The sequence below is a fragment of the Echinops telfairi genome, unplaced genomic scaffold, assembly GCF_000313985.2.
Source record: "Echinops telfairi isolate 266 unplaced genomic scaffold, ASM31398v2 ScPeMD7_7400;HRSCAF=8409, whole genome shotgun sequence".
In the NCBI taxonomy this organism is placed as follows: Eukaryota; Metazoa; Chordata; class Mammalia; order Afrosoricida; family Tenrecidae; genus Echinops; species Echinops telfairi.
Window position 1 is genome coordinate 31,190,874 of NW_022111300.1, and position 13,937 is coordinate 31,204,810.

The 13,937-nt window shown below is 37.1% G+C and overlaps 1 non-coding gene across 1 annotated transcript; it reads right to left on the reverse strand.

Moving 5' to 3' along the window:
* Nucleotides 1-13,405: 13,405 nt before the first annotated feature.
* On the reverse strand, nt 13,406-13,549 carry LOC115871702. Its single transcript, XR_004047426.1, has one exon. It is a non-coding gene; the product is annotated as a small nucleolar RNA SNORA48 (small nucleolar RNA).
* Nucleotides 13,550-13,937: the final 388 nt, after the last annotated feature.

Below are 13,937 nucleotides of genomic sequence, written 5' to 3' on the forward strand. Positions count from 1 at the left end.
CCCCCAATAAACTAAGGAATTATTTTGCTTATACAACGTTGTGTGTCCAAATATATGTACAATGCAATGTTGGAATTGTATTCTACAATAACTACAAAGAAGGTTATACATGAAACTTTGTGGCAGGTGAAGGATACTTGTGTTTACTGACTGTACGTGAGCTGATACTCATAGTTTCTCTCTCAATATGAGCCATTTGGTTGAAGTAGGTGATAGTGAAGCAATGCCATTCACTGAAGTTGTGATCACAGCAAGCTCAGGTTCCCCTAAAGACCCAAGATGTGGTGGAACAAAATTAAGGAGATAGAAGAGAGGTAGAGTCAAAACAAAGAATATATTCAAATACAGAAAAAACAGAGATACAGTGAGGGAGCAGCTAAATTTACAGACAATCTACTTGGGTTTCTCATCAGTTTATGTTGTATTTCTAAATTATTCGAGGCTTGTTTGGGCAGTAAAGTCCCCATTACTTAAGGAAAATTAACTCTGTTCCAGCAGCAGTAAAGGTCTCTTATTATTTAAGTACCTAAAAACCTGAACGAAGGCTAGTAACAATGACTTTGTTTGCTTTTCTCCATCCTGGCTATATCCCAGACTTTGATTCAGAAATAACACATTAAACGAGGTTGGATTTCTGTTCCAGGTGACTGAGGGAGATTTTTAACTAATTATAGGTAACACCAATTGGTCCTAAGGGCTTTGCCTCTTTAGTTGGGTTGGTGTGAACTTTTCCAGTTTCCAATTTAGCTCAAAATTGCAGTAATTTTCGTTAGGGTTTATCCCAAGACAGGATGCCATTTCTAAGAGGAATGGTAAACCCATTTCTAGGAGAAACTCTTCTCGATCCAATCAGTGTTTTTTCTTTTTCCTTTTCTTTTTTTCCCCACTTAACTGCCTGGAAATGGTCCATCTCCATTTGGGGGTACCATTCACCCCTTAATTAAGGGTAAACTAATTGCCACTTCTCTGTGGCATGCAGGCTTCTACCACTCTCAAAGCAATTGAAAACTAGGTCAGCAGGGGAATTTGACCTTGTAACTGAACTACCCGTTTAATTAGGGGTGGAGTATGGCAGAGAACAGAGAGAGAACGAGATTGTACAGACTGCTTACAGAGTGTAAGCAAGGACTGTGGATTCATTTACATACCTAAATTTAGTCCATTTCAGGCTCCCAACCAGCTCCGTTTCTTCCTTTAACTCAGTATTTTAAAGGAACTCACAAGGAGATTCCCTGAAGTGAAATTGAACCTGACAGTCAACAGAAGAATGAGTTTATGTTTTCTCACTTGGATATTTTTAGCCATAGACTTAGCCTATATTTTTTAACTTACAAAATATTTTGAACATTTTTTCATTTATATGAATGATGCAGGAATTCCGGAATTTAATGAGATCAGTATCACAGAATAATAGCAACAGTATGCTCAGCCAATCAGCATCGCTAGTGAAATTTCAGTCCTTGTATTATTCCACACAGGTGCCTATACTGCCATTATTGGATGGAGCACGCAAACTCTTTCACTAATACACTTGTTGAATTCTGGCTAGGCAGTCTTCCACAAAGAATACTTTTGTGGCATGGGAAAAATTATTTTGAAGTCAAGGCTAATAAAAAAATTTAACAAAACTCAAGTAGGCCACTTTCAATATGTTTCTAGCTCACAAAACAGCAACTTTTAGGTGGATCAAGTACTTTAAAGATGGTCAGGAAAATCTCAAAGATGAATTCAGGGCAGAGGAACCAGTTCAAACATTATAGTCGATATCATTTTGGGATCCCCAAGTGGTAATCTTGACGGATTTTCTTGAAGGACACAAGATGATAATAGGATTTTATCATGAAGAAGTTTTCAGAGAGTGAACACTCTATTGATGAGAAAAATCCAGGAAAGTTGCACCTAGTTGGTGTCTGTGTGTGCGCGTGCGTGCGTGCGTGTGCATGTGCGCGTTTCCAGCACAAAAACAAAAATCATGCGCTAATTCTTTTAGGCTAGCAAGAGCTGTTCTATAATAATTTCATTTGTAAACCTTATTCCACCCATTCCCCAGCCCTTCTGGCTTCTTTTCCTTCACCAAATTCACAGACCATCTCAAAGAAATGCAATTAGAGTCTCCTAAAGATGCCCAAAATGCCGTTTTGACCTGGTGTCAATCAAATGGAAACAATGCCTTCAGAAAGTTTATTGAAAGATTTCATATTTGATCATTTTATATCAAATAAAAAGTTTAATATGTTTCAATAATTTTCCTTTGATTTTGTAGCAATGCTGTTTTACTTAACTTAGTATATTATTGGTACGCATCAAAGGATCAAGACAACCATAATTCAGATCACTCATGCTACCAAATCACTCATACTACAAAGACTTCATGTTCTCAACTATTGACTACCTCAGGTAAAACGTTACCTGCAAATAAGAAGCCATAGACCTACTTTTTCAATTCCATCAACATTGGACTAATATTATTCATGAACTTCTATTTATTGTGATTATTCTTAGCTCTGCGGTTCATTTTTTGGGTGGATCGACTGTAATTCAGTATCTACAGTAATTCTGATCTCAAGAAGACAAAACCAAGACAGAGAAGGCCTGCAAGTGAGCAGCTAGTCAGCAGTGGCACGCATCCTCTAATCTTCTCTAGGGAGCCAGAGTAGTGGATCTGAGAGTCCACCAAAGAATCTCTAACCTCCCTTCATGCCAGTGGACCATCTTGAAATTCAGAAGACTAAAAGACTATGTTCTCTCAACACCCCCTTCACTCCCCGATAACCAAAGTTCAATGTATGATTTGATTTCAAATAACCACACACACTTGTTTAATTATTGCAGTGAATGTGATGTAGGTCATATTGCTGCTTATTATTATTTTGTGATGTTACAAAATGTTCTGGAAGGTATTGGCTTGTTCAATAGTCACATTAATACATCCTTCATTTTCCTGTCACTAGCTATAAGTATAAAAAAGCAGAGTGTAGAGCATATCTTTTGGGCCAGTGCAAATATACAGGTGCAATGTGAAGGTGGAGCTAGTATCTGTGGTGACAGATTTCCGATCCTCGACAAATCCAAGCCAGGCATTAAATCTTTCTGATTATGGCAGATGTTGCCGCTCCACTGGCAAGTCCATTCGGTTGTGTTTTCGGATTTAGTCTTCAATACTAGGCCAAGATTTGGGCGCTCCAGCACTTGGAATCAATTTTCTAAAATTAAATCCCTGAATTATATTTTTTCACTTAAAGTAGCTAGAAAATTTTATGTTATATATATTTTAATATTGACTCTTCACTATTGATTCTAAACACAGTTGAATACAATGAGCAAATAATTGAGTCTTCAGGTTGAATACTGGAATTCATTTTAGGGATTGAAGGCGATGGATATGCATTATCTGCAAAGGAAAGAATCCTGGGACTCCACGGAAGCCAGGGGCAAAACATTGAGATGATCCCTTGCTGTAAACCATGTGATCGACAAGTGGATGTTCTGGACAGACAAGGGAGATGCTATGATGGTGGAGGTGACAATGAAAAACATATGTTGGTCAAAGCAGATACAAAAACCATAATTAATTCTAACTGTCCTAAGAAGAAGAACAGACAAAACGACAGGTTCTGAATTATAAAGTGTTACTATGGTCCATGAAAGAGGATGTTTATATGCTTGTCTTTAAAGAATGTTTTATCTTTGTGTAAGAGCTAAGATGTACCTAAAAATTAGATTCAGAATGAATGTATGTATTACTGAATTAACATGGACTTTGAATTAGTCTGCTTCATTGATGATTCAGTTTGGTTCAGCTTGAGATCTGAACCAAAATAATAAAGTTAAAATCAAAATAATAAAGTTTGAAATGACATACAGATATCTAGACACCAAAGTTACTCCAGTTTAACCACAAAAGGAATCCTTCTTTTGTGTAATAAGCCTGGAACTTCTTTACTTAAAGAACCTTAAAAGGGTCAGATCCACACCTTCTCCATCATTCTTTACAGTACTTCCATAAAAAGTGCTAACCAAACTCACTGCCATCATTTCTTTCCCAACATGTAGTCAATGTGGTTTCTGCATAATAAATCTGGAGAAGAGCATGTGGATAAGAATACCTGTTCTTATTGTTGCAAAAGATTTTTGTGAGAAGAAGTTTCAAAATTCTATCATCCCATCTCCATCTTCATTGTCATCACCAAAACCAGGTATGCTTCAACACACTGAAGTAGCACTGGAAGCGCTAAAAAAACGTGAGGATGAGAAATTGGAATGCTTTGTAATCTCTTCTACTAAGAACAAATCAAATTAGGTAGATGCCAAAGATGACAATTTTTTGGCTTATTGTTGTTGCTACTGATTGAAATGGTGATCTAGCAAGTTTGATTAAGACCTGAAGCAAAATAAACCGATTCACTTGGTCCAAGATGCAATTTAGGCAGCTCATTGGTTCTTCTGATGCTTAAGCAGTTCGTGATGAAAGTAGGTGGAGAAATGCTGGACAGAGAATCAGGTTGGAAGCAAAGTGATGCTGTACTCAATGAATCATCACTGCTTTTTAGAGAAATGATTGGCCAACTTTATGGTTCTTGGGGCATTTTAAGTGTTTTAAAAGTGATTTAGTTTTTCAAAAACGTTTATTTATGTAGGTTATAATCTTCAATATTTACTATTAAAAGTTATTAAATTAAGATAAAATAAAATATTGTTAGTAATTAACTTAAGATTACATTAATAAACTTGTACAACAATGTAAATGATCAGTGTACATTGTATTTTCAAAATATAAATTGGTGAGAGGGGTGGAAATATTTCACCTTCAAAACTTCTTTAATAAACGACTTGCTTCAAAAAAGCCCGCTTTATCATATTCTGCCTTCAGACCACTCCAATATGTTGCTTTAATAAAGTATGTAAAAAATATCTGATCTCACTCAGATATGTAGTTATGAAATGAAGAATTGTTTTATTAACTTTTTCAGATAATTGTGGTTGTGCTTCTATCATACATTATCAGAACAACAATTAGTTCTTAAGAGTTCATTACGCTGTAAAATCTCAAACAATATCAATGAGCATTTTATATTCCGTTGCATTCAAACCCATTGTTTTATATCACATGTTGAAGGGATCTTTTACTCATATAAATCACGCTTAGCCATTAAGACATTGTTGATATAGTAACTTATGTACATCTATCTAATTTGACATGTTTCACTGTATAATATCAAAAGCATCCATCCATCCATTAATACCACCACTGGTCTCATCAGAAGAGTCTTTAAATATCAGAATTCAAAGCAGATGAATATTTTTCAAATTTTAAGTTTTCACACGAAAGGTCAAATTTTATCATTTGGTAGCAAATACTTCCAACTTTTTTTTCCCACCCCCTTGAAAGACAGACAGAGTCAATCACTCCAAATTCACCAGCTAAATATTTATAGGTTAGTGGCAGTCATTCATTCAGATAAAAGTGATATTCATTGAAAACCTATCCAGGTCAGCACCCAAATAAGTATATAAGGTTTTATGCATAGTAATTATAATACTTCATTATGCACAGAAGCATGTTTGTCATATGGATTATCAATAAGTCAAATACTCAAGGATTGAAACTTCATAAAATTAAGTTTTAGTGATTCAATGATATTCTAAACTACACTTTTTCTTTTTCATTTCACATGTTCTGATGTTTTCTACATCTATAAATACATATGAAGAATGTGATGGCCACTGTTAGAACCTGATGCTACTGTCACTGCTGACTCATTGTAATATCCTAGTCGTTTTATCCACCATTGCTTTTTTATCATCAGGGAAAATGTCAGCACAGTGAAAAAGTCAAGTAACATCTTAATGTCATTATGCAAATTGTCTTGACCTTCCAGGACTCCCTAAAATGATCTGCAGTCTCTAAATGTCTATAGACCACATTTTAGATGTTTGAGACCTGCTTCTTCAGAGAAAGAACTCTTGACTTTTTAATGGGCCTTAGCAGCACCTGGTTATGGGAAACCAAGTGATTCTATGAACAAATCACTCTTATGAAATACAGGTTTTCTGAACCATGAACCTATAAAGTTGCTTAATGGTTCAGATAATAAAAACTTTTTAAAAAGTAAGCCATTAAGTTTACGAAATCAAATCATGCTACATCATTAATATGTCAATCACACTTGTATTCATTTCTTTCTCTATACCAGCTGGCAATCAACCCCAAAGTCTCAAGAAGAGCTCCCCGTGATGAGTTGATTGAGACAGAAGTCAAGACTGATTTATATAGAATTCTAGAAAATATGCTGATAGAGCTAAAGTGAACAACTTCCTTTGCATGTGACCTTAAAGAACAGTGATCCAATGAAACCCACAATTTCTACTCTGTCTCCATGCAGAAATACAAGGTCAGCGGAGAGGCTCTACACTGCCTCAAAACCGTGCAAGATAGAAGATCTGATTGGTGTGAAGGAGATTGGAGAAAATATTTAAGGATCAACCTTTTGAGAAAGAGTCAGAATTTGGAAATACTACTATCGTATAAAAATGTTAACCAAAGATTTCAAAGAATGGGGTAAGCAAAATTGCCTTTCTATAGATTAATCCAGACCTGGCTCTTTGGATTCCCCACAAAAAAAGAACAAAGTGATAAAACGTAAGATGATTTCTGTTTTTGAAAATAAGTATCATACTAAACAAGGCCAATCTATATACCAGAAAAGCTAAATTCTCTAACAGCATGTTCAGGGGGATAGAAAAACAATTTGCTTCCAAGGAAATTGTATTGGAAACAAATAACTCTTTCCCACAACACAAAAGGTAATTATACATGTGGACTTCTCCTGATGGAATGCACAGAAATCAAATTCAGTACATCTGTTGTGGTAGGTACATAATCAATCGGCGACTTCAGAGTGAAGGGGTGGTGGAGGTTAGCCTGTCAATCACGTCACAGCTTGATGACCTCATTTGGAGGCGCTAAGGAGATACATAGCTTGCTGGTGGCATGACACACTCACTCCCTGCGAGACATACTTGCTAACAAGTCACATGGACCTTCGCTAGAGCCCTGGAGCTGAAGGAGCTATCTGGAGACCCCTGTCAGTGCTGAGATACTTAAACCACCACTGGATCCACAGGACTTTCCCGCTGGCCTGTGATCTTCCTGCATTTGGTGTTGTTGCTTGTGTTTTGTGAGTCTGAAGAGGACTTTATAGTTTAGTTTGGGCATTATGGACTTGATCTGAACTGGGCTGGGATGGTTTATTTTTTCAGTATTCAATTGCTGTTATATAGAAAGCTCTTTCTTAGGCACATATGAGTATCCATGAATTTGTTTCTCTAGTCTACACAGATAACACTTTGTTTCTCTAGTACTAACACATCTGTGAAGAAGCTCATTATCACCAGCTAAAATAAATTCATGGGCTAAAAGTCAGGAGAATTTGAAGCACTTGTTGATGGAGATCAGGATTATAGCCTTCAGTATGGATTACAAGGCAATTAATTGTATCATACATGGACTACATGCTAATGAAAATATTTTTCAAAAGAAATAAAAAATCCTCACCACTGGGCCCATGAGTAACATCACGGTAAATGGAGCAAAGGCTGCTGATGTCGAGGTTGCCACCTTGCTTGGATGCACAATCAATGCTCATGGAGCCAGCAGGCAAGGGATCAAATGATGCATTGCACCGTGGACATCTGTTGCACACGCCCTCTTTAAAGTATTGAAACGCAAGAATATTACTCTGAGGACAAAATGAACCTGAAGCAAACCATGATATTCATAATTGCCTCATATGCATGTCAAAATTTGACACTGAATAAGGAAGACTGAAGGAGAATCAATGAATTTGAATTATGATGCTGGTAAAGAATCTGGAAAATATCATGGACTGCAGATTGAACCAAAAAAAATCTAAGAATCGCTGTTTCAAAAATAATTTTTTGACATTCCACCATTTAAGTGGTACCATATGATCAAGAACCAGTAGTAATGAAGGAAGAAATCCAAGTTTCACTGAAACATGGGCAAAAACCAAGTTTCCGTGAATTGATGGCACACCAATTGAAATGTTTTAAATCCAAGTTTCACTGAAACATGGGCAAAAACCAAGTTTCCGTGAATTGATGGCACACCAATTGAAATGTTTCCACAAGTTGATGCAGCTCCAGACATACTCACTAGCCTCTGCGTAAAAAAGCTGGCAGACTGATACTAAGCCAACCGACTAGAAGATATTCATATAGGTACTCATTCCAAAAAATTACCCAAAAGAATGCAGAAATTATTTTTTTTAATCTTTGGTGGCACATGCAAGTAAAAATTCTGCTAAAGCGAATATTCAAAAACAAATAGAGCAGTACCTAGAGCTGCCAAAAATTCAAGCTGAACTCAGAAGCGGAATAACATTGATGTCAGATGGAGTTTTTCTAAAAGCAGACAATAAAATAAGGATGTATACTTTGCTTCATTATACTGAACTATAAACATATTGTGAAGAATGGAAATTCCACTCACTTCATTGCCTTTAGATTAAGAGGCATTCATTCAAACCAAAAAGAGGTGCTATTGAGTGTTTTAGAATCAGCAAGGATGCTTGTCTGAGTTGGATCATTTTATCGTACTGATTTCATCTGTCTAATAAGCAAATACTTAAGAAGTTAGGCTAATGAAGAAGAATGCAACATCCGGGTTGGAGGAAGCCTTGTTTACAGCCTGTGCTATACAGATAACACAGTCTTGCTCACTGAAAGCCAAAAGGACTTGAAGCATTTCCTAATGAAAAAAACAAGACTACATCTTCAGTATGGATTACAACTCAATGTAAGGAAAGAAAATAATTCTCACATTATTTTGTACAACCATTCTACAACTAATGGAGAAAATAAATGGAGAAAATATTTGTTATCAATGATATATTTTGCTTGGATTGTCATTATTGATGCTAGATGGATTTTTAAAGAGCAAAATTAAATAGCAAAGCTGTCCCTTTGAAATTAAGATGCACCTGACCAAAGTCATGCCATTTTCGTTTATGTCATATGCATATGAAGCCTAGGGGATCACTGAGGATTATTGTAAAATAACTGAGGAACTGGAAGTGTGGTGTTGCTTACATATACTGAAGGTACCATGGACTGCCAGAAGAACAAACAAATCTGTCTTAAAGAAGTCAGAATGCTCTTTAGAAGCAAGGATGGTGACACTTCTTCTCGTGTACTTTTTATATGTTATTAACAGAGACTAGTCCCTGGAAAAGGACATTAGGCTTGGTAAACAGAGGTTCAGTGAAACAGAGAAAGAGAGCAGGAGACAGAGACAGAGACCCTAAATGAGTTGAATTTGCAAGTTAGCTACAAAAAAAAAAAAAAATGATTGCGAGGATTCTGATGGACTAGGTGCGCCTGAAGCTGCTATGGGTGTGAGTCAATCCAAATGCCCCTGGCAACATAAGCACACGGCATTGAAACAGCTCGCCTTCCGCCTTCAATCATGCTACTCACTGACATAATTAATCCTATTACAGACTAATTGCTTTAGTTATTATTGAATGGAGGCAAGAGGGAGAGTGGAAGGGAAATGCTGAAGTTCTTCTTAGTACTATTATGCTCAGTAGAATTTGATAGAATGATGCAAAAGCACACACATATATATATACAGTAGCCAAATATCATGGTTTTACTGAGATCATCTTCATTTAATCCTGTTAAACTAGTGAAAATGCTAATGACATTTTCTTTCATACTAAAAAGTGCCTCTTTTGGAAAATAGGAAATAGTGACTCTAATAACGCTGGTAGTCATCATAAACTCAAGTTCTTTGGTATTTATGATTTGAATCCTTGCTCTAGCTAAGGATTTCTGACCACTTGGGTTCTGGTTAAGTCAAAAAGCATGCGGAATGGGTAGTGGAGAAGATAAATTAAATAGTTCTGTAGCTAGTAGTAGACATGAGAATTGTTCTTCTCCAGTTCTCTGATACTTATGTATGCACATGTGTGCAGGTTACTTGTCCTGCCATTTTTCTGGAGTAGGGTGATTCTGATGAACTGTAATTTCATACAAAGTTTGTCAGCTATAAATATAACATCAAAGTTAATTAAAGAGGATTACAAGGTCCTGACTGATTCTGATGCTACTTGGGCCTGTCACTTTACAACGAAAGGTAAGTGTACTTTCATTTGTTGGAGGTAAATGTACATTCTGTCAAGAGGTAGCTGTTCCTGCTCTTGTTCATGATGGGGAGATTAAGTAGGGGGAGTGTGGGAAGCTCCATAAATATGCAGAGCCCTTGAGCACAGCTTCCCACAGAATTCTGTAAGTCTAGCAGAGAGCCTGGGGTTCTGTATGCTTAACAGGGACTGTAAGAAAAAAACAAAAACCCATGAAACACATGGGCCTCCTGATACAAAGGGGGGCGACTATGTTAGATGAATAAAATGAAGCTCAGCAGGATTGCAGTCCAGTCTGCTGAGTCGGAGGAAGGCACATTTGAAGAGGATTGCCGATGCCATTCCTCCAGGAGTGTGGGGAGTATACAGTGCCCTGGTGTCTATACACCATCTCCTTCCCCCTGTGCTGTCAGACTGCCTGGGTTGACTGAGACATGATGTGCACAGAGGCTTTGATGACCCGTCACAGAGGAGGGCTGGATGCTTGGGGCGAAACAGAACTCAGAGCTCATTTTTCTCCCAGCCCAACTCTTCCTTTCTCTTTGATCAGTAGCACTGGGGGCAGCCCCATCAAGATATTAAGATTTTGCTGCAAGGATGGACCAGATAAAATCAGCTCTGGTTAACCAGTAGGGCTTACTCTTAATACAGGTCTGGAGCATAATTGAGGCTTCAGGAAAGAGCGGATTATTAATTTGCTTCCACTCTTCATGCAGTCTGCTAGAATAGCGATGTGCTGAAAAGGAAAAGATCCATGAAGTGGGACTAGGGAAGGAAATGTAATCGCTGAGAGGATGCATGGAACTGTCATTTTGACTCTTCAGCCACCTGCCAAACATTCAAAGAGAGAGAATGCTTATTGCCTGACCACTTATGTCACCTCCTGCCCTTCCTTTCCTGGTTCAAAGGCATTGATGTTGAGCAGTGAAAGGTACAAGGCCAGAGCCTCAAATTGAGGTTTGCTTGATGATTCTTTTGCACAGCATGGGCTCATTTAGGATTTTAGCAGAGTCAAGGGCTCAGTAAAAAAGAGGAAAGTAGATTTTGAACCTCAAGTATGTTTTTCACCCAGGAGGTAGTTAGTCATTCTTGAGGACAGAACACTTGATGTCACCGTGTTCTACTCACTGAGCTAACAAACCATAATGTCGGCAGTTCACATCCACCAGCTGCGCCATGGGAGACAGACGAGGCTGTCTATTCCTGTCTTGGTAGCCCAAAGGGGCAGTTCTACTTTGTCCAATAGGATCAATGGGAGTTAGAATTGACTTGAAGGTACAGATTGTTGTTGCTGCTGTTATTCTGGCAACATAATAAGCTTCTCAGTGAGGGCAGAAGAGATAACAATGATTTGGGTTCTTAATAATTTGTTCCTAATAAAGTAAAAATATAAATGAAGAACTGTAGAATCATAGAATTGAGGGAGGCAAAGAGAATATTCCACTTTAAGTCTTTCCTGAAGCCCTTTATAAATTCTTTTTCCTGGTCCATCTTAGGCCTGTCTCATCCCAATATAGCCACCAAACTGCTGTGTAGATGTTAGCATGAATTTTTGAAAATATGTCTACCTTTTAGGGAGCTGTCAGAGGTTCAGGCTGGATTCAGAAGAGTACTTGGAATAAGGGATATCATTACTGATGACAGAGAGATCTTGGCTGAGAGCCCAGAATACCAGAAAGATGTTTAATTGTGTTTTATTGACTATGCCAAGGCATTCTACCGTGTGGATCATAATAACCTTGGACAGGCTTGCAAATAACGGGAATAACAGGAATTCCAAGAGCGTTATTGTGCCCATGTGGAACCTGTTCGTGGATCCAGAACCAGTTGTGCAAATGGAATGAGTTTTAAAATCAGGATATGTATGTGCCAGGTGTGTCTCCCACCATCGTTTTTCAATCTGTATGCTGAGGAAATAATTAGAGCACTGGGATTAGATGAAGAAGCATCAGGACTGGAGAAATGCTTATTAATAACCTGTGATATGAAAATGACTTAATCACTTAAAATAAAGAGGGATAGAAGCACTTGCTGAAGAAGTTCAAGAACTTCAGCCTTCAGCATGGATTACAACCCAATGTAAAGAAACAAAAATCCTGACAAGTGGACAATTAGAAAACTTCATGATAAATGAGAAAATATTTAATTGTCAAGGAGTTCATCTTTCTTGGACCCACAAGGAATACTCATGGAGGAAGCAGTCAGGAGATCAACGGACACGTGGCATTGGGTAAATCTTCTGCACAATACTTCTTTTAAGTGTTGAAGGACAGAGATGTTACTCTGAGAACTAAGGTATGCTTGACAACAAGTCCTGGTATTTTCATTGCCTTATATGCATATGAAAGTTGGAAAATGAATAAAGAAGACTAAAGAAGAATTGATGAATTTTAACTATGGCACTGGCACAGAATTTTGAAAGCATCATGGAATGCCAAAAGGATAAGCAAATCTGTCTTGGAAGAAGTACAGCCAAGATGCTCCCTAAAGGCAAGGATGGCAAGACTTAGTCTTACATACTTTGGACAGGTTGTCAGGAGAGACCAGTCCCTGAAGAAAGACATCATGCTTGTTAAAGTAGAGAGGTTGCAAAAAAGAGGAAGACCCTCAAAGAGATGAATTGACATTGTGGCTGCAAAAATGGGTTCAAACACATGAACAATTGTGCAGATGACGCCAGACTGGGAAACTTTTCATGGTCCTGTACATAGGATCACTATGTACATGCAACATACGTGACATCATACAGTATCTACTTCCTTATCTTCTGGTTTTATTCACAAAGATCTATTATTTTCATATTTTAATCCACATTATATTGTTTATAATGTGATAATTAAATAATATTTAGTAGTAATCAATCATGTGAGTACATCACTGTTTATTCATTCAATTGTTGATGGATACATGATTGTTTTCATTGTTTCACTACTACCACACACACACAAATGTTTTAGATATATCTGTACAAATCTTAGTTTGGAAAGGTTTCATTTCTTGGAAAAACATTGGAAAATAAAATTGTTCTATCATATTGTAGGAATGTGTGACAATTTTTAATACGTCCCATTTTCTAAAGTGGTTGCAACATTTTACATTGCTACCAACATTGGATGGTAGTTGTATTTACTCTATAATATTGCCAATACTTAGTAAAATCAGACTTTTAAAATTTTAGACATTTTTCAAAGCATTGTAATTTTACTTTGTGATTTCCTAATGATTCTAATAATTTTTTTTTATGTGCCCTAGGCATGAAACAGCTCTGGCCACAATCCAGGCATCAAGCTAGGATGGACAAAGGGTTGCCAGTCTGCTTTGCCCCTGACTGATATAAGAGCACCACCACCAATCAGGTGTCTCTTTGCCCATAGCCAGGGGTTGATTCTAATAATTTATGTTGTTAAATATAGCTTTACATACTTACTGGCAGTTTGCATATATTTGGTGAAATGTTTGCCTTTTTAATGGATTGCTTATTTTATTATATTGTGTTTTGAAGTTTCTTTCTATATGCTGGATACAAGTTTTTCATCATATCTGCAAAATATGTATTCTTTTTTCCCTGTGGCTTGTATTTTCATATTTTAGCACAATCTTTCAAAGAGCATGATATTTTAATTTCTATCAAGTCCATTTTGTGAAATTCTTCTTTTTCAGTACCAATACAGTTAGCATCCAAAGAAGATGGAAAGAATACAGAATCATCACACCAACTAGAACTAGTTGACATTCCACCAAGGCAGCCTATGTGCAAGGACCAATGGTACT